This window comes from Rhinolophus sinicus, linkage group LG14 (assembly GCF_036562045.2).
Source record: "Rhinolophus sinicus isolate RSC01 linkage group LG14, ASM3656204v1, whole genome shotgun sequence".
Taxonomy (NCBI): domain Eukaryota; kingdom Metazoa; phylum Chordata; class Mammalia; order Chiroptera; family Rhinolophidae; genus Rhinolophus; species Rhinolophus sinicus.
In genome coordinates, this window is record NC_133763.1 from 19,826,004 (window position 1) to 19,849,005 (window position 23,002).

General features: G+C 39.9%; 1 protein-coding gene across 5 annotated transcripts in view; it reads right to left on the reverse strand.

Annotated features, from left to right (window-relative positions):
* The window catches only part of FAM110B (family with sequence similarity 110 member B), a 140,104-nt gene that overhangs the window by 87,988 nt on the left and 29,114 nt on the right, over window positions 1-23,002 (reverse strand). For 3 of the 5 annotated variants that reach the window (XM_019718186.2, XM_074318654.1, XM_074318651.1), the window contains one exon: window positions 20,670-20,767. The exons of the other annotated variants lie outside the window; for them this stretch is intronic. The gene's annotated coding sequence lies outside the window, so the exon portion shown is untranslated. The remainder of the gene's footprint in view (window positions 1-20,669; window positions 20,768-23,002) is intronic. 5 annotated transcript variants of the gene reach the window in all.

Sequence of the window (23,002 nt, forward strand, 5' to 3'; positions counted from 1 at the left end):
CAAAAGCCAAACTCCTTTTGAAAACTGTGTCCAAGGAAATCACGAGCCTGTGACTAGGTTGGTGATTTAAACAAAGAGAGAAGTATGGTATTCAGAAGCAATGAACATCCTATCACTAAAGTAATAAATGTTACAGATCCATTATCCACCTCATTTAAAGGAATATTGCTTTTTGTAAGCGGTAGAGGAACAGGCAAGGCCAAATGCTATAAATGTGAACTACAACTCCACATAAAATACACGTTGGGCATCATCCTTTTTACCCCATATGCCTCTGGTTAGTGATGTTTTTTAGGTGATAAAAGTGTGCATGCACTTCAAACAATATTCATAAACCCAACTGCAAATGCAAGTTCTATAACAAATTGAAGATTTACCTGACATGCAGCCTACAAACCACTTGTACATTGTCTCCACTGAAAGTAACAGCATGCTACTCAGGTGATCACAGGCCACATAAGGGAGGCTGCTTCTCTCTTTTATCTAGTTTAAGCTTTCCCACTCTTAAATTATTTCACTAGCACTATCACTATTAACATAATTCAAGGAACATAATAAATTTCTAAATCTCCCTTGCCACTGATAAATGAGCATTCACTTCTGAATTCCCAGCTGAATTCTGCCTCTGGCTTCCCCCTCTAACCTTATATACAGTTTCCAGGTTAACCTGACAAAAACAGTGATCTGGCAAGTCACACCTCTGGTCAGGAACTCAGGGCCACTCCCTGAGGCCTAATTTGTCAAGTTCACAGTTCTCCCGATGGCCGTGCATGTCAAGTTCTTAACCTGGATTAAGCCCTTAACATGGGTCAGTTTGATTTCTGTGTTAATTGCAAGGCTCTGCCCACTTGATGCCAGTCCTCGTCTGGCCAGGCCCCGGTGTGACTGGCTGCCAGAATACAGACCGATGAGTGCAAACCTCAATCATCAAATCCTAAGCCCTACTGACTGTAAAAACATCTCTCTATAGGAAGAACAGGCTGCTTCTCTTTCCCTTAGAAATACAGTATGGTTAAGAAAGAAGAAAGTTCATAAAACATGGTCTCCAGCCTCTCCAAGTAAAAGCATTATATAAGCATGGCGGTAAATGTGGCATTTCCTGAGCGTCTTAGTTGAAATTTCTGGGGAAGCAGAATTTTAACAGGGACCCCAGGAATTCCTACCCCCTACTGTGCATATCCTGCCTGCCCAGTCCCAGGACAGAAAATGTAACGGACTTTACTCCCGTGATTAGGTGTGTTATATGGCACATTAACCTTAAAATAGGAAGACTGTCCAGACGGGCTTAGCCCAATCTCATGAATCCTTTAAAAGCAGAGAGTTTTCTCTGGCTGGTTACAGAAGAGAAACCAAAGAAATTAAAAGTGAGGGATTAAAAGTGATAAGGGATCCTGCTGTGATATTGTGCGAAAGATTGTGAGGGCACATGAGAAGGCCCAGGGCAAGGACCTGTGCATAGCTTCTAGAAACATCTAGAAACTGATGGCAGTCCTTGGTCCACAGCCGGGAAACACGGACCTCAATCCTGCCAAAACCTCTGAGCTTACAAACAGATTCTTTCCCCAAAGCCTTAACCAAGAGTGCAGTCCGGCCAACACCCTGAGTGTAAGACACTGAGCAGGGAACCCACCTGAGCCATGATGGACTTAAGAAATGACTGTGGAATTCTGTGGAAATTTGTTACTCAGCGATAGAAAACTATGCTTTCTTCTAAATCTAGCCTCAGTCTACTCACATGAAAATAACATTACCCTAAAAGCACCTCCCATCAACTGTCCTCGCGGGCATGAATGTACAACCAATAAGTGAAAAAGAAAGAAAAATGTATCCTTCCTACAAAATCATGAAATCTGAGAACAAGCAGAACATACTAATCTTTAATTACAGTGACTATTCTAAAGATCATCACAGATATGCAATATTTCTCAGAAATGTTTCCACGATATTTTACTAATATTAATATCAATAACAGCAACATCAACACTGTAATTTATTTAGATTTCTATGACATATAAGTATTAAGAAAAGTGCTCATCTTTTATTCATCAAAATAGTAATTGATTATCTACTATATACAGTACCTTTATGTATGTGCTTGTTGAATAATTGCAGGGAACGCTAAGAGAAACATGCCAACCACATATTGTTACAAGAAAAGGTAAATATTAGGGGATGTTTGCCCACTGTTTTTCTTAAGAGTAAACATTAATTGTTAAAATGTAAATATTCTGCATTTCATTTTGCTTTTCTAAGCAATCCTACTGTTATTTCAATTTATACATATTTGTTTCATTTCTACTCCATGGCTTTCTGCTAGGCACTAAAAAAAGTAGGTATATGTCAGTACTGATTTCCAGTCATCTACAGTCTATTAAGAGAGAGAAACAAGCCTATTAAGAATTGAAACAAGTAATTTCCACCAGTACAACAATGTGATACACACACACACTATAATATACAGTGTAGCCTGGGAATTATATAATGTTTGGTGGATGGTGGTGAGCGACCAATTAAGAAAGTGTATATCTCCATCCATCTATCCATCTATTCCTCCATCCATATGTCTGTCCAAGACTATTTTCAGTTGAACAGAAACATCTGACCTGATTAAGAGTAATTCTGACATTTATTGTGTCCCTAAGAACTATGACCAACTACATTTTTTTAATGAAAGAAAATTAGCTTTTCATGATATGCTTCTATCCAGTCTGTTTAAATATGAGAGGTGGTTGACACTCTTATTAATCTGTCACAATTAGGTTTGCACATCTCTAATACAATAGTTTGAGTACAAATAAATTTTTTCCATTGATGGACAGGGAATATTATTTTGTTCACTAACTTCGAAAATTCCATAAATAGAAAGAATTTTCGAAGTTAGTGAACAAAATAATATTCCCTGTCCATCAATGGACAAAATTTCTGTCCATCAATGGATAAAACCAAACTGACTCCCCAGAAACAGAATAGTGTATATGAGAGTTTGAGACCTAAATCAAACACACTAAGTCTTTCATTCTTGATCCAGCAATGTAAAATGACAATAACTGTATTCTTGGGAAGATAAAGTGATTAAAATAGAAAAAACTGACTTAAATTTAAGTACACACACACATATACACACACATACACAATCTATCATACCAGTCCTTCAGGAAATAAATGAAAATCTTAATCCCCAATTACTCTACAATGGTTTTCTTAAGTGAGAAAATTCCCCATGATAAAGCTCGTCTTATTTGGCATTTTAAAATGGTAACCTGTGACTCTGCACACAAGCTGTTTTCAAATTCCACCACTAAAAAATATTCCTAAAAAAATTTTCTAAACTCAGTCATCAAATGTTTAACATTTACTGTGTGCTAAACAAAATCAGAGACGAAAAATATAGTGCTTAGAAATAATAGGCACATGATGAATGCACTGATTGAATGTAGTGAAATAGACAATACCTGACCCAAACCCGTAAGTAGTTTACATACCAGCTGGAGAGACATGGCTAATAAACACACACAAAAATTAAAAAGCAATAATGTACAACAATAATAAAACACCACTGAGAACTTTACACTTAAAATTATTAAGATGGTAAATTTTATATTATGTGGTGTGTTTTTTTACCACCATTAAAAATAAAACAACAACAAAAATCCTTGTTGATAATTCAAAACTAACTGTGAGATCTAAAATAAATACTATAAATTCAAGTTAGAACTTTGCCTTTAAAAGGAAGCACGAGATAAGTCTTTAGTTTTCCTATGGTCCATTTCACTAGGAGAGGGGGCCACCCTGCCGCTTGGGACTACACAGAGAAGAGGGGAGGTTTACAGCGTGAATAAACACTGTATAGCAGCAGTTATTCTGCAAATACATGAAGTAACATGTGGGGAGGGGGAGGCAGGAGTGGAATACCACCAGCAGATCTGCTGATGTACTTTGTCCCAAAAGGCAGGCATCCTACCTGGCAATGGGGTCCCCAGCTGCTCGGCTGCTGGACAGCCCACAGGGGATTCAGGAAAGCCAAGTGGAACACTCATTTTAATTAGTAATGGGGCCTTTTCAGTTTATGAGTATCAAATTTCAGTGCTTTAACTCAGTAACTAATGAGTAACCATTTATTCCTAAGTAAAAACAAAAGTCTAAAGACTAGCGGCCTATTTACTAGTAAGAATCACCGTCACAGCACTGAGGGACCTGCAGTGCACAGTGACACACGCCGGTGCCCAGTCCAGTACCCCCACGTACTGGTGGTGTGGCCTGCACAGCTGCCTCTCAGTGTCCTCATCTGCCAAAGAGGAATAATGAAAAGGACAATGACAGAATGTACGGAGTGCACCATGAGCCTGGCACTGCTCCACGCCCTTGTAGGAACTGTCTCATTTAATTCTCGCCAAAACCCCATGAAGCAGGTACCAGGAGAACATCAATATACAAATAATAATAGAAAGGTACCAACATTATAGGGTCATGGTGATGAGTCAGTGACACAAATATGCTGTGCTCAGCATTTTGCCATGTACACAGCACATGCTCAGTGACTGGCATGTATTACCATTACTTGGCTAAGTGAAGAAAAGGGGGCATAGATCTTAAGGAAGGGTGTGAGCAAAGGAAAAGAACAGGGTTTGCACAAAAGCATTCCAGATCCCAAGTAGATCAATATAGCTGAGGACAGGGGTTCCAGGGAGAACAGTAACGGCTGGCAAGATAATTCGAACCTGACTGTGGAAGGTGAGTGCCTAGCCTACCACATCTGTACCTTTTACCCCCACAGTCTTGGGAGTTAGTACAATGTTTTCCTAAAATGATGGTGACATGAAGATGGTATTTTATCAAACTCCAGCTATAGGCAGGATTCAAGGTCGACTGAAAAAACACCTGAGGGACAGAACAACCAATCAGAGGTGGCATCAGCAGTACTATGTGATAAAAGAAGATGGGGACTTAACTTGGAACATAGGAAAGACCAAAAAGGGCAAATATGAAAAAGTCAAAGAACAAAAATACTTAATGAGTGAGTGCCCAGGACTTCAGGTGATTCTGCAAGGCTTTGCTTTCCAAAGATGGTTCCCTTGTAATGGAAGCTCAGTGATACTCCAGAAGAAAAGCCAGGAGAGAGGCTGGTTTAGGAGGAAGACCAGGTGAGACCTTCATGACGTAGTGAATTTGAATTTGAAGTGGAATATCAATTAAGTAGCTTTAGTAAGTGGCATAAATGTTTAGATACTAATTAATGGTGAAGCACAGTTGGAACCAGGTGTGAGTGTGACGTTCCCAGGTGAAAGATGACCAAATGGCCCAGCCTGAGCCCTGGTGGATGCACACACTTAGGTCATAGGAAGTGGATCAACCAAGAGAGCAGAAAGGGGAGATGAGAGACTGACATAGGAGGACAACAGAACATGGAGCAGCATGTCACAGGGTCCTGAGGTCAGGGGGGAAAAAAATGAATCAAAGTGGCCCTGATTTATAAATCAGGATCAAGATCCTAGAGAAAGCACAGAAAAGAGGCAGCGCAGAAGGAGGGCAGAGGAATGGAAGGGCAAGGAAGACCACAGATAAGACAGCAGAACACACAGACGTTGTAAGGCAGAGAGAAAACTGCACTGTGGGGGTGAGCCTGTCAGGGCTCAGCAGGGTAAGAAGAACAACGGTGAGAGCAATGTTAATATGCCTTTTCAAATAAAAAATATTCAGCACCAGCAAAACATCTCCCACCAATCCTGCACTAAAGGAACATTCGATGCTTCTATTTTTATCCTCAAAATATGAATAGATGATTTTTCCTGAAAAGAACTTGCAGGTGCTTCTGAAAGGGACTAAGATAAAAACCAATGCAAAATACTCTTTGCTAAACAATTCACTGCTGACTGGCTTTGTAATAATGAATTATGCTTAAGCCCTCTCGAGTTTCAGACTGGGTTTAAGGATTATTAAGCAAGTATTTAGAATCATCACTGAATTTTAACAGCACATATTAAACACAAAGAATGTGAATCCATTCAGCCTTTATGCTAATAACTGTTCTGGAGATGTTGAGAGTTAAAAGAAAGAAACTAAAGTTTAAATTAAGTCCTACTTTGATACAATTTTATTTTTTTAATTCTCAAATTGGTCACCAAGCACACTAACCTCCTACATGAAGCTATTTTTAAAAGCACTAAAATCTCAATATTCATTATACACATTAAGCCTGTCAAGTTTTACAAGAGAGTAGTCATTTACCAAAACAAGTATAAACTGTACAAAGACAGAATTCCTCTTATTACTGCTTGATAGAAAATTACCTCTTCAAACATTTACTAAGTATCATTGCTTGATTAACAGCAGTTTAAAAAGAAGAGAGAAAGAAAAGAGGACAATGATTAATTACAATCCCATTAGGTCTCTGGTACCCCTGATTCAATTGTTGTGCCTCAGTGACGGGAACCAAAGCCTAGGCCCGCTGGACTCAAGGGAGGAGGAAACAAAAATGGAAGCTTCCAGGGGCACCCTAGATAGAGCTACAGTTTCTGAATATAATCCCTGGTCCTCAAACCTCACTACAGGCAGTCTACCCAAACATAGACCATGAAACCAAAGCTCGGGTACTTAACACTTACATCTTCCCTACAGATACGCTGGGATTCCCGGATAAAGTCATAAGAATTATTTCACCACTGAAAATCCTGCAGATTTTTTTTTAAATTAAAATTTACTGGGGTTAGTAAAATTACACAGGTTTCAAATGTACAATTCTGTACATCATCTATATATCACATTGTGTGTTCATCAGTTCTCCTTCCATCACCGTATATTTGACCCCCTTTACCCTCTTCAACCACACCCCTCCCCGCTTACCCTCTGGTAACCACTAAACTATTGTCTGTGTGTATGAGTTTTTGTTTCTTTGTTTGTCTTATTCCTTTGTTGCTTTCAGTTTTATACCCCACATATCAGTAAAGTCATAAAAAAAAAATTGATGGTTGCTAGATGGGAGGGGTGTGGGGATGGGGGAGAAGGGATTAGAAAGTACCAACTAGTAGTCACAATATAGTCACGGGGATATGAAATACAGTATGGGGAATATAATCACTAATGTTGCAAAGATTACGTAGGGTGCCAGATGGGCATTGGACTTATTGAGGGGATCACTTCACAGATTATATAAATGCCTAACCACTGCACTGTACACCTGAAATTAATATGAAATAATATTGAATACCAACTATAATTATATATATAAATATATAAATATATAAATATATATATATATAAATATATATATATATATATATATATATATATATATATATGCAAAACGTGTTTCCCCGAAAATAAGATCTAACCAGAAAATAAGCCCTAGCATGATTTTGCAGGATGACATCCCCTGAACATAAGCCCTAATGTGTCTTTTGGAGCAAAAATTAATATAAGACCCAGACTTTTTTTCGGGGAAACATGATATATATATATATATATATATAAATATATATATATATATATATACATACATACATACATATTAGTTACAGGAGGTAAAGTACAGCATGGGAATATAGTCGTGGGGGTCATCATTTTGTGAGGGGTTGAAAATGTCTAACTAGTGTGTTGCTTTGTACACCTGAAACTAATAAAAAAAATGATAATTTCAAAAAGAAAACCCTGCAGAATGCACATGTCACTGATTCCAAAAAACGTAGAGCATCTCGTTCTTCTTGTATAGTCTTTACTGTTTTCATAGAAAAGAAATCTACTGAGTTTCCATTTTCCACTTAATTAGGTTCACTCCTGGAATTCCATGTCAGTATTGTTTGAAAATACTCCCTACTGTCACCAATATTTTCTCTTCATTAGTCTTCTATCCAGCTTTCTTCAACATTATGATTGTCAACAACCTCAGCTCTAGAAATGTCACAGGCTCCTTGGATCAGGCCATAAGACCTTAAGACCCTATGTAAGACAAAGCAACTTCTTTTCAGCATTTGTAAAACCACCAAGCATTGCATATTCAATTGGGCAATGATCAGTACAATAAAACCATGACCCCACAGCTATCATTTGGCAGAAAGGTGGAGCCTAGTGTAAGATAGCAGACGTAGTATTTAAAACTGCAAATCTAATGGTTGCCTGACTTGCAGCAATCACTCTTTTTACAAAAGTGAACGTGGGGGTGGCTGGTTTGCTCAGTTGGTTAGAGCGTCGTGCTGGTAGCACCAAGGTTGCTGCGGTTTGATCCCTGCATGGGCCACTATGAACTGCACCCCCCCCTTAAAAAAATAATAATCATAATAAAATAAATAAAATCTTTTAAAAAAAAAGTGAATGTGAGCAGATGGTCTAAGTTAAAAAATGTTGTGAACATACCTCTGCATGTTCATCCCTCATAAGATGACAGGGCTTTCCTTCTCTGAAAACCTGTTCTAAGGGAGTTCTCAAAGATGAACCAGCAGGGAAGATATGATGTATGTATAAGTGGTACTAAGACATTCTGGTTATCTTTGATTTTTAACGGCTGACTATGCGCTTAATGAGGATTCTTGGTAAACATAGTATAACAGAAGGAAACAATTACATGGAATTATGAGGTTTCAGTTTATACCTGAGAGTTAATGCCTGGGCTCCTGTAACCTCTCTTTGCCTCAGTTTCCTTATCCATGAGATGGGCACTCTTTAGAATTGCTACAAAACATACAAATTACTGCTGAAAATCTAGAAGTCCTAGGAGACTGATTTATTTTTATTTTAAAGTCTATAATATATATTAATATATATTAAGGGCTAATTCTGACAAGTACATAAAATTTGAGAATTCAATTACAGCTAACCCACCAATGCTAATTTGGTCACCATGCTCAATGAGCATCACATTTTGCTTTTCTTATGCTAACACGTTGCATACTGTGGGGTTTAAATCCCTCGTGAAGATTCTCGTGATCTGTACGCAACGTGCTAATAAAGTGCTCTTAGATGAAAGAAGGAAAAGTTTTCTTTAAAGGAATGCCTGCCTTTTGGAATTACAATCTTAATTTCTTTTAGTTTCGTAAGACGAAAATACTCCTGGGTTTGTGCTCCATACTGTCATGCTTTGCACGGGTGGTCACTGAATTTTAATGGATCGATAACACTTGAATGGCTATAATCACCTAAGGTACATGGCTATCAGCTGGAACTTGGGGCTGAGTGGAAGAGGGGCACAGTATGAAAGGGGTCTGATGCATTAAAAGGTGTCACATAAAGTAAAGCTGTTCATGGAAACGAGCACGACCTACCTATGCCTCCTGAGTACAGAGAGTGCACAATCGGATCAGAAAACAGTTCAATTCACTTATTTAGTGATGGCGGAGCTCCTACTGGGAGTCAGACCCTGCTCTAGGCCCTGGGGATACAGCAGTTGACAGACAAAACTTCCTGCCGTCATGCCACTTACTGTGTAGCTTTACTAGTCAACCTTCTAACTCAGGAGCGACATAGCAGTAAGGGAGAGTGCGACTGTGCAGTCAGAGGCAGGCGACACCACTGGACAGCCATGATTATTGCTGCTTTGAGCTTTTGAGAGACTGCAGCTCTAGCCACACAACATGGCAGACCCAGGGCTCCACCTTCTTCTGTAATAGACGAAGCAATAGCCACCCGAACACAGACCCACACCACACTGACTCATCGTAGGTTACAATAAACTTCACTTCACTATTGTAAAATAACTCTTTAACAGACTATTAAGCTTTGACTTCTAATTAAAGCTCACAAAAGTGTTTTTTTTTAGCCAATTAATGCATTATTTCTGAAAACTAAGTAGTATAAATGTTACGTAACCTACTTAATCCTGAACATATTTAATTGATAAAATAGTTTGAGGGCTTTGTTTCAATTTGTGCACGGAGTATTTCGTCCTTGTCTTGAGGACTTCCAAGTGTTGCCTGAATTGAACTACAACTGGTATTGAACTGAAGAGTATCCAGGACTCCCTGAAATTTGATAGGTGAATGAGTTTTGTTGGCTTGCAGCTAAATGACTGCTGAAACATTTTAAATTGGCTTTTACTTTATTGGGTGATGTCCATAATTTGCAAAATTGCTCAGCTGATTATTTTGTAAGTGTAACATCCATAGTCTGGCCAACTAATGTCCATGTAAATTAGAAATGAGTACAGGTACTTACTTTGATTCCTCTGTTACAACTTCATAGCTTCATTTACCTGCTATCTGCTGCTTTCAAATGGACATTTTCGCACATGAAGTTCATGAAAGGCAGCTTTGATGCACTAAGGTGAGCTTATAAGCTATGGGCTATTATCATAGGTACAATATATTAATTTTCTATATGTTCATGAAAGCTCTCTAGTAAGACTATCCATCAGCTTATGAAGGGCTGGGTGCACAGCTGTACAGGCTGTATACTGCATAGTCCTGGAGATGTCATGACCATGGTGGTCTCCGTGAGTGGCAGCTCTAGGACAGCAAGTGTTATGTGGTGCCTCTGTGCACTTGGATGTCTGCGTATGAGCCCATGCTGCCTCACAAAGTAAGTCCCAGATAACACAGACAAGGTGCCTCATGCAGGCCACTCAAAACATGGAAGTACCAGAGAAACAGCAGTCATGGTCATCGGCTCAAACACCTTCCATAAAATGGTGAATGCACAGTCATACAATCAAACCAAATACAAAGGAACCAGGGAACATTATACACATGTTTCGGAGAGGCAGGACAGCACAGCAGTTAAGAGAATGACGTTCTAGAGCCAGACTAATTGGGTTCAAATCCTATTTCACTACTTATCAGCTGTGTGACCCTGGACAAGCTCTTTCATCTCTCTGGGCCTCAGTTTCATCTATAATATGGGGATAATAGCAGAACCTAACCCAGAGCTGTTGAGGAGTAAATGCAGTAATGCACACAAAGTAGCCAGAACAGCACCTGCAATAATAAACACTGCGGAAGTGTTCAGATTTGGGATTAGTATTATTGGGCAAAAAAACAAAGCAGAAAGAAACTAAATAACTTCTCATGGGTTTAAGAATTAGTCAGTGAGGGCCGGCCCGGTGGCTCAGGCAGTTGGAGCTCCATGCTCCTAACTGAAGGCTGCCGGTTCGATTCCCACATGGGCCAGTGGGCTCTCAATCACAAGGCTGCCGGTTCGATTCCTCGAGTCCCGCAAGGGATGGTGGGCTGTGCCCCCTGCAACTAAGATTGAACACAGCACCTTGAGCTGAGCTGCTGCTGAGCTCTTGGATGGCTCAGTTGGTTGGAGCGTGTCCTCTCAACCACAAAGTTCCTGGTTTGACTCCCACAAGGGCTGTGTCCCCTGCAACTAACAATGGCAACTGGACCTGGAGCCAAGCTGCGCCTTCCACAACTAAGATTGAAAGGACAACAACTTGACTTGGAAAAAGTCCTGGAAGTACACACTGTTCTCCAATAAAATCCTGTTCCCCTTCCCCAATAAAATCTTTTAAAAAAAAAAAGAATTAGTCAGTGATACATTTCAGAATAAAAATTAAAGTTCTTGATTTACAAGGAAGAGTTTTCATTAGACCATACTGCTTTACATTCCAACTTTCTGACAAAGTAAAACCCATGACTTGCTGTAACACGTCTGAAAAGCAAACGCCCATGTACCTGAGCGCTTTGACTGTTGACATGGGTCATCCCTAAGAGGCCACCTGGGCAGAGGCACAGGGCTTTCTGAACCCATGTGCTGCCACTGCCCAGGCTGACAGTTAGTAGGGGCTTCTCCCCATGGGGGGAGGGGAGCACACCCTGATAACAAACAACTCCAGTTGACATAATCAGCCGTCGATAAAACATCAAATCCTAGGAGGTAATCACTGTCAAAAAGCTCTTGTGTCCTGCCCTGGTGAGATGTCTACTGCTTTCAGTCATGTTTTTTAAATATCAGCCAACCCCTGGTGTGTTACACTTTCACCTTGGAAAATCATCTTGTTCATTTCAGGGCAAACAGCGTCCACTCCAGGTATCCGCAGGGAGAAGTATGTGTCATGAAGAAGAACGTGTCATGCAAAGTCTCTGGTACTGAAAGGAGCCAGGCCTATTTTCACAATGTGAAGTGGGACAGCTAGAAGTCAGACAAAGTCCTGGTATGTTCACCAGTGATGCCTTTTATGTATTGCAACTCTTATACAAGGACCCAGGGAGGGGAGATTTGATAACCGGTTTTGAATAGTGGAAAACAAAACAACATGCACAGGAAACAAGTCCTTCACTCGCACCTTTGTCTAGTGTACGAGAGAATTGCAGTCCTATCCCTTCAAACCCTGGCACACAGGCTGCGGGCATTATCCAGCTATACCCAAATAGTTCAGAGGATCTCTTAGAGTGCCCTCCAGGGGCTGTGCTAACATCGCCTAACTTACTCCAATGCCTCAAGAAATGAGATGGGGATTTCCTATTGGGCAAAATTAAACTCTGTATAGCAAAACCCAGGCAAACTAGAAAGCTGAATAAACTAGGAATAATATGCTATGTAAAACAATCTATGTAAAATGCAGCCAAAAACCAAATGGGTCACACAATGTCATCTCTGCATGATGTTAACATTTCACCCACAGTTCTTGTTATGGTTAAATTTACTCAGAAACTCAGGAAAAAGTACCCAAACCCTGTTTCTCAACAGCTTAATAAAAATATGTATGCTCTATTGTTAAACAAATTAACACATGATTTTAAAATGTGTCCATCATAAATACAATTAATGTAATATCCTGGATTGAGTATATAGTATCTAAAAAAAAAAGGAAAGAGTAGCATTATTTTCAGTCCAACAACATTACTAGTTCTAACTTATGCTTGATTATAACAGTCAAATCAAAAATTGTGCATCTTATGGAAGCAGAGAGAATCTATTTTTTTTCATGGGACATATAAGGTGTGGACAGTTTATACAGTGCTTATCTGAAATCCAACCAGGAACTGAAGCTAGATCCCTGCTTATTTCACACAAGAAAGACCTGGGTACTAGGAAGTAAGTTCAATTCTCGGTGCAGCTTCTTGACTAAAAGCAGAAGTTCACAATAGGACTACCGAGTCCTAGAGCTGAAATGGAGAAAGTGGTTTAGGGGAAGCCGTCATTTACCAGATGGGTCACGCCACGAAGTCTTACTGACCAGAAGTTCTTCCTCTGCCAGTCAGCGTAGCATAGAACCTCAGTGCCACATGTTTGTGACAGTTGGTGACCACTAAGGTGAGTGAATTTCACCATCCAGGGTAATGCGCTCACTTTCCCTATCTGGCAACAAGACTCCCCAGCTTACAGTAGACCTGCTGTGATTCCCTCTGACTGTGCCTTCCCCCAAACAGGCAGAAGCAATGGAATAATGACAAATCAAAATGTGGGGTGGAGGAGACACAGTATCATGACTTTTTGCTAATATGTTGGCTGAAATACCACCACCAATTAAGTGATGGGGACCACTTAAAATACATAATCATCATAGGATGTTTTAATTTTTGGTAAAAGGGTAGAATAGGAGAAGACTGGTACACATCATCAAGTTATAGATTCAAAGGATGGTCCCAGTTCTTGCTCGAATGAACATTTCCACTTAATGTTTATTCACATAGTTAAGTTACTGTGATGTTTTCCCCGGGCAATTAAGATTTTCCCGTTTCTAAACCCCTGCTAAAAAACAAACAAACAAACAAAAACATGCATTTCTCACTGTAATTTATTTTACCATCATTGCTAACAAGGTTGCTGCGATAAGGATAGTAGAAAAAAGAAAAATATCATTAGTGGACATTTTAAGCCTCATTAAAACTGAGTTTAAAGAAACGCCGGTCCTGATCTAGGAAGAGACCATCCAGCACCCATAGACCAGCCTGGGTCTCTTTAACTGTGCATACGTCACTTTTCTCTTTGTGAGCATTATTTCAGCTATGGTAAAATAAAATGCTGAGAGGAAAGCAAGCTGCTTTTGCTTTGCTTTGTTCAATGGATACATTTCTTTGCTTTGTTCAGTAAAGAAATTGCTGCACATTGTTCAATAAATAAATTGTCACAGAACACAGATGAATTAGCTTTGGGGACAGAATAATTCATGCCCAAATCAAAAGGTAAATCTTTTGCAGAAAAAATAAGTAGGAGGCTCACCCAAAGAGAGCTGAGGCATGTATAGTACGTAAAGAAGAGGTGACCTTCAGACAAGGAGGCTGACGTCTCTCTAGGTGATTCAAGCCACTATTATAGTACAGAGCAGGAATTCAGCTGAGATTCCTGCTGCGCTTTCCACAGGCCAATAGACTGGCCTGACTCCTAACACAGCCTATTAAATGGAAATAACTTAGTAATTACTATTTTAAAAACTGTGAAGAGAGGACTAAGGAATGAAACTTCAAGATCATATAAACTCAGCGTGATCCCATGTCAATAAGATTTTTTCTACATGGTTGATAAGAAATTTGAAAGGGAACAAAAAGATAATGGAGCTGGTGACAAAGGTCTCCTTGCTCACTGGAACACTGCCTGTGGTACTTCAGGGTTCCTCTCTCCTTCTGCCAACCAGCAAAGACTCAAATAGGCATTGAACACATTACATTCACTCTGAAGGAACCAGTTCACTTTTCCAGTCAAATTAAGGCTGATCTAAGCACTTAGCATTTTTAACATGACCCACACAGGAGGCTCTCATGGGGAGCCGGTCCCCCCACATTCTCAGAGTGATGACTTTGTCTCACGCCCCTAAGCAGGGCCAGCAGGGAGGGGCCCTATTGTCAGCCCAGCCAGGTGAACTGTAACCTAAACCCAGGCACTGCAGGTGATAGTGCAGAATTACCTCAGAGGGACATGGGGGAAATGCCATTTCATAAACTCTAATGCAGTGCTGATATGCCTTCCTCAGCTCCCTCAGGGAATTTCCGTCAAAAAACCTTTGTGGCCCAGTCGAACGCTAAATTTATAGAAATACGGGATCAGATAATAACTCTGGCAGATTAATTGTGTGCTTCTCAAAGGCAGGAGCCCTGTCTTTTCAGGATGACCAGGACACGACTGTCAAGTGAAGTATTAAACGAGCAAAAGCAAACACAGGGCCGCCTAGGAAACTCCCGAGTGCAAGGTCTGCTCCTCCAGTTCCCAGATGAAGCAAGTCTTCCCTGACTAGGGTAGGTATGGTAGCCTGATCACTGTTAATGCGATTTAAGGCACTGGTTCCTTTCCATAAATATCTTATTTACATGAAGAATGCCTATATTAAGAATAACAATAGAAAAATATCTTTGCTATATTCTTATAAATATGTTAAATGAAGGCAACTGAAAAATGGTCTCAATTTTCTCTTCCGTAAAATCAAAGAGTTAATAAAGTAAACTCTGCTACATCTCCATCTTAGCCACTCCATGATTTCATATACAAAATATGGCACAGTTCTAAGCAGAGAACAGTCATCAATAACATTCCTGGGGTTGATGAAAAGGAATGATGGCAGCTTTGCCACATGAGCCAGAGTGACTAACACCTGTGATTTAAAACTTACATGAAAAGAGGCTACAATACATTCATATGTCATCAGCAATTACTCAGGGAGAAAAGGACGACATGCTTTCCCATAGGCACAATTATCCTTCTTCTGAAGATTAAGAAACAAAAATTGCGTTCATTACTAGGTCAGAACAATCTGGAATTTATTTGGTCCTATACACCCTGCATTTCAAACCCAGACAGTCCCTGCTTGTGTCACATTTGGGTGATGCCTATCTGTTCAGTTGACAGAGACCAAAGAAAGAGGAACAGCCTCAGAAGTGAAATGCTAGCTGTGGTGGGTGGAGAAAGAGAGAAGGAAAATCAAGATAAGGAGGCTTGGTGGCCCTGAACCACAATGAGGAAGACAGAAAAGATACATCTGTTTTCCAATTCTAATTAACTTAGGAAACAAGTCAGAAAACATAGCCAAGAACAGCATTCACTGAAAAGAGATGCTACTAAAAAAATTTAAGATTATAAATAATTCTCCTCCTTAAAACCAAACTTCATCTTTATGACTGAATGTGTGACTTAAACTGTAAACATTTTAATGCAATGATATAAACAAATTTCCTTTTAGAGAAGGAAATTTGTATACATATTTGTGCACAAAACTGGTAAAATGGCTAAGTATTGGGGGTTTTTTTTGAAAGAATCATATGTAACAATTGGAATTCATTTACTGTAGATAACAGGCTTTGTAGAAGGTTAATCAGAACATAGGATTACAGACTAAATTGGAAAAATCTTAATATACTTGTACTTTAATGTCATTAACGTGAAAGGTCTACCAATAACTTAATGGTGTCAAAAAAAATAAAATCCTGAAAACCCAAAAGCATACGATCAGATGTTTTTCTCCTTCAACTAAACAATAAAACAAGGTACAATAAATAAACAAAAGAAGAAATATACAAACGGACATCGATCAGGGAAATTCTGTCTAGGAAAATCTAAGTTTACATTACAGAAATAAAAAAAAATACAGACACTCATGACTTGGAGAAGAAAAATTCAAATTCTCAGACGTTGAAGGCTAATGTCTATTGTTGGAGAGAACACTAAGCAAGTTCAGGAGTCACAGTGCGAGATTTCTGCCATGACGAATGAGCACGGGCAGATAAGAGAATACGTCTTGATTTCAAACAGAACATTAAACTGCCTGAGCCTGGGTCTTCCCTGTGAAACGCAACTGTAAATACTATTCTCTGCCAGAAAATAGTGATGCTAATAGAGGCAGAATGCTTTTCTTCCCAAATTAACTATGAAAAAGATATAGCAAAGGGCACTGACAAAACCATCTAAGAGGTGGACTTAAGTCAATATCAGAGACGTAGCACCAATATCAGAGATGTAGCAGCAATATCAGAGATGCAGCAGACAGGCTGACTGCTCCTTCCCCTGGGTGTGTAAAGTATGGAGAGGGGTCTATCAGAATACAAGTCACAAAAGCAGAAAAAGGGCAGGGTAGTGGAATTATTGCTCTAGACTAGTTACTGATGGTAGTTTGGATTCTCACCAAGTCCTCTAAAGAAGTAGCCCAGTCACTACACAGGAACGCTGTGAGAGCTGGGACAGACAGGCCCTTACTCAAAGTCCACCTCATAAAGAGGCAGGGGGTGGCAGGGAAGAGAGAGAGTAGATGGGGAAGGAGGAGAGTGGGGAGGGAGGCCAGAAGGAAAGAAGAGACAGACTCCAGGCCATCAGCGTCCTAAAGTTAGGACAGAACAAGAACTTGTTTCACGGTATGCAAATACACACAAAATATCACTCTCACTGAAATGTCTTTATTTATAGTTTAAACTGTGCCACAGTAATACTAAAGGCAAATTTTGAAAAGTCATCATATTCTCAGCATTCTAACAAAGGCGTTTTCAGTTCTCCAATTCCCTTGTTGCATTTTCAATTTAGTTCCCATCTTCACTGAGCATGCCCAACGCCAGGCATGGGCGAAAAGATAACAAGACAGAGATCGACTGCCAGAAGAGCTCAAAAACATTCACTTTCTAAGGTGACTCACAGTCACTTGAATTGTATACTCTTTAAAATAAAAGACATTCTTAAGCCAAGTAATGTCATTTGTCTCAAGGATGCAAAAAACAAATGTGTAAAACAGATGATAAGAAATTCCCTAATACACCAATGATTCAAATGTGTTTTTGGTTCAAAGTATAAAGGAAAAGAATGTCAAAAGTTTTTCCTATAAGCCTCATTTAATTTAGATATAATTTAGAATCAAATGTTCCATTTCAGTTGGCTTCTCCTTTTATAGTTTTGGAACAACATATGGCTTGGGTGACAATACTTCAGTATACTTCCCAGTTAAAAATGATGAAATAAAGGCATTATCCAATGAGAGAGACCAAAATAATTATTACACATCTATACTGAGACCATAGACACATGCCAGCTAATGGTTCTAATGTTACTCAAGATCTAATATCTTTATTCTTAAGCTAATTTTAAAATTTCATTAAAATCCAAGAAAATAGTACCCTTTTATATTTAAAAAGTGGACACTAATACGAATAAAAAGGTTCCAGGAGTACGCAACTCTTAACTAGTCAGTCCAATAGTCAATCACAACCAAAACTTTTATGAATTAATTTTTGTGATCAAAGTGCAGACAATGATTTCATAAACCAATGAGATGTTAAATAATGTAAGTTGTCAATAAAAAGTACTGCCTGGTTGACAGACTAAACTTGTTGCTGTTCTTGCCTACTACTGTTTGATATTAGACTTCAGGGTCACAATCTCTGTCCCATTCTGAACACACTTGCTGATGAGGCTATTGTTATTTTGCCATTATCACTGAGGGCTACCACTTGAGTACCCTATGTGCCTGACACAATATATTTTATATACGCCACATCATTTAATGCTTACAGTAACCATGAGATGTACGTATTATTATCTCCATTCTGAAAATGGTAACACAAGCTGCTAACAGGTGTTAAACATTTCCATGGTACCAGTCTATATAACAACTCCCTCATTTAATGCTCACAACAATCCTATGATATGGGGACTACTATTGTCCTAATTTGACAGATAAAGAAACTGGGACATACAGAGTAAACGTCTACCCCAAGGTCACATTTGTCATATGTGGCAGAGTCCAGACACTGACCCAGATCCTCCTGAGGTCAAAGCCACACTCTTACCCACTAACCCCAAGGACAGGCTATCTAGACCTGCCCTCTGTTCCACTTATGAGAAGAGCTACAATAGCAGACACAAAAGGGGCCAGGGATGGTTTGGCCAGAGCTGCACCCCTCAATCCACAAGATAACTCATGAATCTGGCTGGGACCCTCCCCCGCAAGTTTCCCTGAAGGAACTCATAATAAGGGAACTGAAGTCCTGCCTCAAAGCTGGCACAGCTCACTGGCCCCAGGAGCACATGACCCAAAGGCCAGGGCTTCTAACTGACCAGAGCACAAGGCATCCCAGAATAAAGAGCCTTGGTATAGACAGATACCCTATGTCCATTCAGTGGTCATCGGCTACTTAGTTTCTCTGGCCCACTATGTGCCCTAAACCCCAGGCTCTGAGTTACTGGGTTAAACAAGCCAGGGGCCTGCCTCAGCAGCTGGCAGTGCAAGGAAACAAAAACTGGGTAAATGGTGGAATAAGGGCTTTTGGAAACACAGCAAATTGTTTTTGGATATAATGGGGGGCGTCAAGTTGGGGTAGGGTGTCAACTCTAAGGTCGTGTGAGGTTAACAAAGGCTAAAGGAAAAGATGGTAGGGAACTGAGTCTCAGAAGTAAGGCCACGCGCCTGCATTCCTGAGGGAGGCAGGAACCATGGTAAGAAGCGGTCCCGTAGGAAGAAGACAACTGGCTATCAACTGACGTACGATTGTCACTTAAGGACACACACAGGCACTATGAAGAGATAAAACTAGTGTCTCAAGAGCCATGCTGGAGTGGATATACTACAGAAGAGGTTTTCTGCTTAGGGAGAAGTTCACCACTCCCATCCAGCACCCAAGATAAGGGTGCTCGCCTTGACTGGGCAACACCTGAGTGCAGGCTCTCTATAGGATACTGGAATGCCAAGCGCATTATTAATGCTGCGGGAGGCAAGAGGCAGCTCACCTACAAAGGGACTACAAGACACCACCACAATGAATCGAGTGCGTGGTAACATCAGTGGCCCCCAACCCACAGAAACTGCCATTCCACTTAGCAAGGGCGAGAAATAAATAAGGTGTTACATTTAGCAGAAATTATAAAACCACCTCTATCCCAGGTATTTCCGCCCACTGGGTTAAGGCACTTATTACAGACTGAACGCCTTTTTTAAAAAAAACAACATTTAGTATATGCATGCAAAGGAAAATAAATAAGGTATACGCACACAAACTTAGCCAGCATTGTCTCTGGGAAGTGGCTTTAGTATAGTCACATTCTATGTTATAGATCTGTGACATATTTAATTTTTTTGCAATACATGTACTATGTTAGTGATTGGAAAAAATACAACAGGTCTCATGCCAAGTAAGAATATTTACAAATTCACAAGGCAGGAAGACAGTACACCGCTGCTGCTTTGCTTATCCCCATGAGTGATTGTGATTCCAACAGTCTAAATTGGAGAGGTTAAACATCCACAGAATTCACAGATAAAGCCACTGCCAGCAAACACCCAGGCAACTTCAGAGAGGGCCAGGAGACATGTCTGCATTTCAGGTCCAACAGGGATAGCCCGCTAGAGGGCAAAAGGCAGGAGCTGAGACCAGTCTCTCAGCCAGACCAACAGACACAGCAGTTGGGTGGATGGCCATTTTCGCCAAGGTGGCTGCTGCCAATGCCTCCCATTTCTGTCAGGGCCTGAGAGAGAGGGGTGAAGTGTGTGTGCCCAGAACACTGACCATCACAGGACAGACTCCACAAATGGTTGCTAAATGAATACATGGAAGGAAGGAGGGGTGGGAGGGCGGGGAGGAGAAGTAGAAAGGGAAGGAGGGTGGGAGGGAATAAAAAAGGGAAAGGAAGGAGGAGGGGAGGAGACAAGAGAAAGCTGACAGGAAGGAAGAGAATGGAGGCAGGAAAGGAAGGAGAAGGAAAGGCAGGAATGGAAATGGTGGGGGCCGTGGGGGAGGGGGCTACCTAAATGCTGCTCAACAAATAAAAGGAATTGACTTTATGACCATCGGAGTTACAGCATGAATTTAATAATATATTTGTTAACATGTGATTACCTTTTCTTTCCCTTTCAGGCCTTCGAGAGTATTGCTAACTCCCAATTGAAGACTCAGAAAGAACAGGATGGGTGCTCTGGATGTCCCGCTGGGGATTTCTAAAGGAAGAGGACATGGAATAAAAATTATTCTGGAGAATAAACGTGATTAATGTTTAAGGTATCATTAAAAAGAAACTGATTTTCACTGAATAACGGAGACAGTATATTTCGTAATAAACCTGGGAAAAGATTAGGTCCAAAGCCTCTTTCTAACATAGCTGCTCTGCTCTAGCAAACTCTAAATTGATTCTAGAAGGAAACAAAAATCAACTATAGGGTAGGCGTTGCGTGTTTAGTGGAAAACAAACCAAAGGAGCCTGTGTGCGGTCATTAGCCTGAGACCCCCACGTGGCTTCGCTCTACACCCAACGCAACATGCCCAACGAGACTTGTCATCTTCCTCGCTCACAAAATCCTGCAGGAAACGCTGTAGCCGTCTCACAGACAACTGGATAACTGGGGAGGGGAACAGATACCTTATCCTTCAGAACTCTGTTCATATTTGCAAGGGAATAAAATGTTACAAAGCAGCATTTTATCTTGTCTTCCAAGCGCAGTTCCGACATGAGCTCACAAACTCATACCTAGTTGTCCTGGGGTTTCTTTCTCTTGGAGCGAGGACAGACCTCAGAGGCAACACTCTCCCAAATTTTGAGTATACAATATTTCATTTTTAGGAAGGAAACAACATGGACTGGGCACATCCTCAGACCCAGAAATAATGTGACTCCATTTCACAAAGGGGGGAAGAAACTAAGGCCTTCTGAGGAAAGTTGTGTCCCTACATACATCTGACATGTAAATGTTTTTTCATTCAAGTATCTCCATATGCATACAAAATGTATTTGGGGATACCTGAATGAATCATGAAAGTGATTGTTATCTGGATATCTGACACCTCAAATGAAAATACCATGGTGAAAAATTAACTGTCTCCTCCAGCATCTGCTCTTGGCTTATGCCATCAGTCCAAATAACCACATCTTTGTTTACTTGAAAGTATGAGATTGCAGACAGGAAAGAACAAGGCTGACTGTAATAGATCTCTTTTTTATTGAGATTTACTCTGTATTTTGCATGGTTATAGGAGTAATCAATAGTAACATATTTCAAGGAGGCACTTGGGACTTCAACAGATGATGACTAAGAACCACTTCATTAAGGTGGATGCCAGCTTCCCAACCACCATCATCTCCCTTCTGGAGTGATGTGTAATGAGCAATTTGCCAGCGGTTTATTAGTAACGCTGCAAACTTGACCTAGACTTTGTTTAGTTTCAAAAATAAGTAAATAAATAAATGGAAAGCTTGAAAAATGTCTATTTAAATAACAACTAAGACTTATACTTCCCACTCTCACATTTAAAACTTTCAAAACAGTCTACTTTCCCACCCTATTACCTAGCAATGTTCCAGAAGAATATAAAGTAAAAATTAGTTCTAGATTAAAATAGAAATATAAACTCCAAGTTTATGGCTCTTTTTGATTGCTTACTACCTGCAACTTAAGATTTTATTTTATTTGCCTGCTGAAGTGTATTGGATTCCAGGAATTCAAATGAATAAAATCATATACATTTAATAGGACATTAGAGAATTTTTAATCCAAAATACCTCTGAGCCCAATTTAAATTGATTGGGACCCATAATAACAAAGTAAAAAGTTTTGTATTTTTACTACTTTGCAACAAGTATTTTTTTTGCCCTCCAATTATATCAAAAATTCCTGTTCATATTTATCATTATTTTTGCCTTTTCCTTCTCACATTTTAAAGAGAGAAAATAACAGAGCTGAACTCCTACTCTGATGATTCAGAGGTAGAAGAGTCACACAATTGCGATGGGGAATGGTACTACATAAGAGAAACGTCAGGACTGGATTTTTCTTCAGAGTTGCCATGTGACATAAAAACCATCCTAATAAAAATAACTTACAGCATCTATTCTTGAAGCTAAGGGATTATACAATGATCTGCTTCAATCAACTGAGTTCACAGCTGAGGAAATGAAATCCCAGAGTGGTCAAGTGACTTCTCCAAAGTCACACAGCAAGACTGGTCCTAGACCTGATTTCCTAGGTGCCAATCCAGTGCTCCATTAGATCACTAATTTCCACTAATCTTTAATTTCCATTAATGACCTCTTAAGAGCTTATAATGTCATCTATTTCTTTACACATCTATTATTCCACACAGCATGAACACCACTTGATGAGTCAACTCAACTTTTGTTGATACAAAACACTACTCAAACTGTTCAACATACTCTGCCTTTTGTGCTACTAACAAAGCTA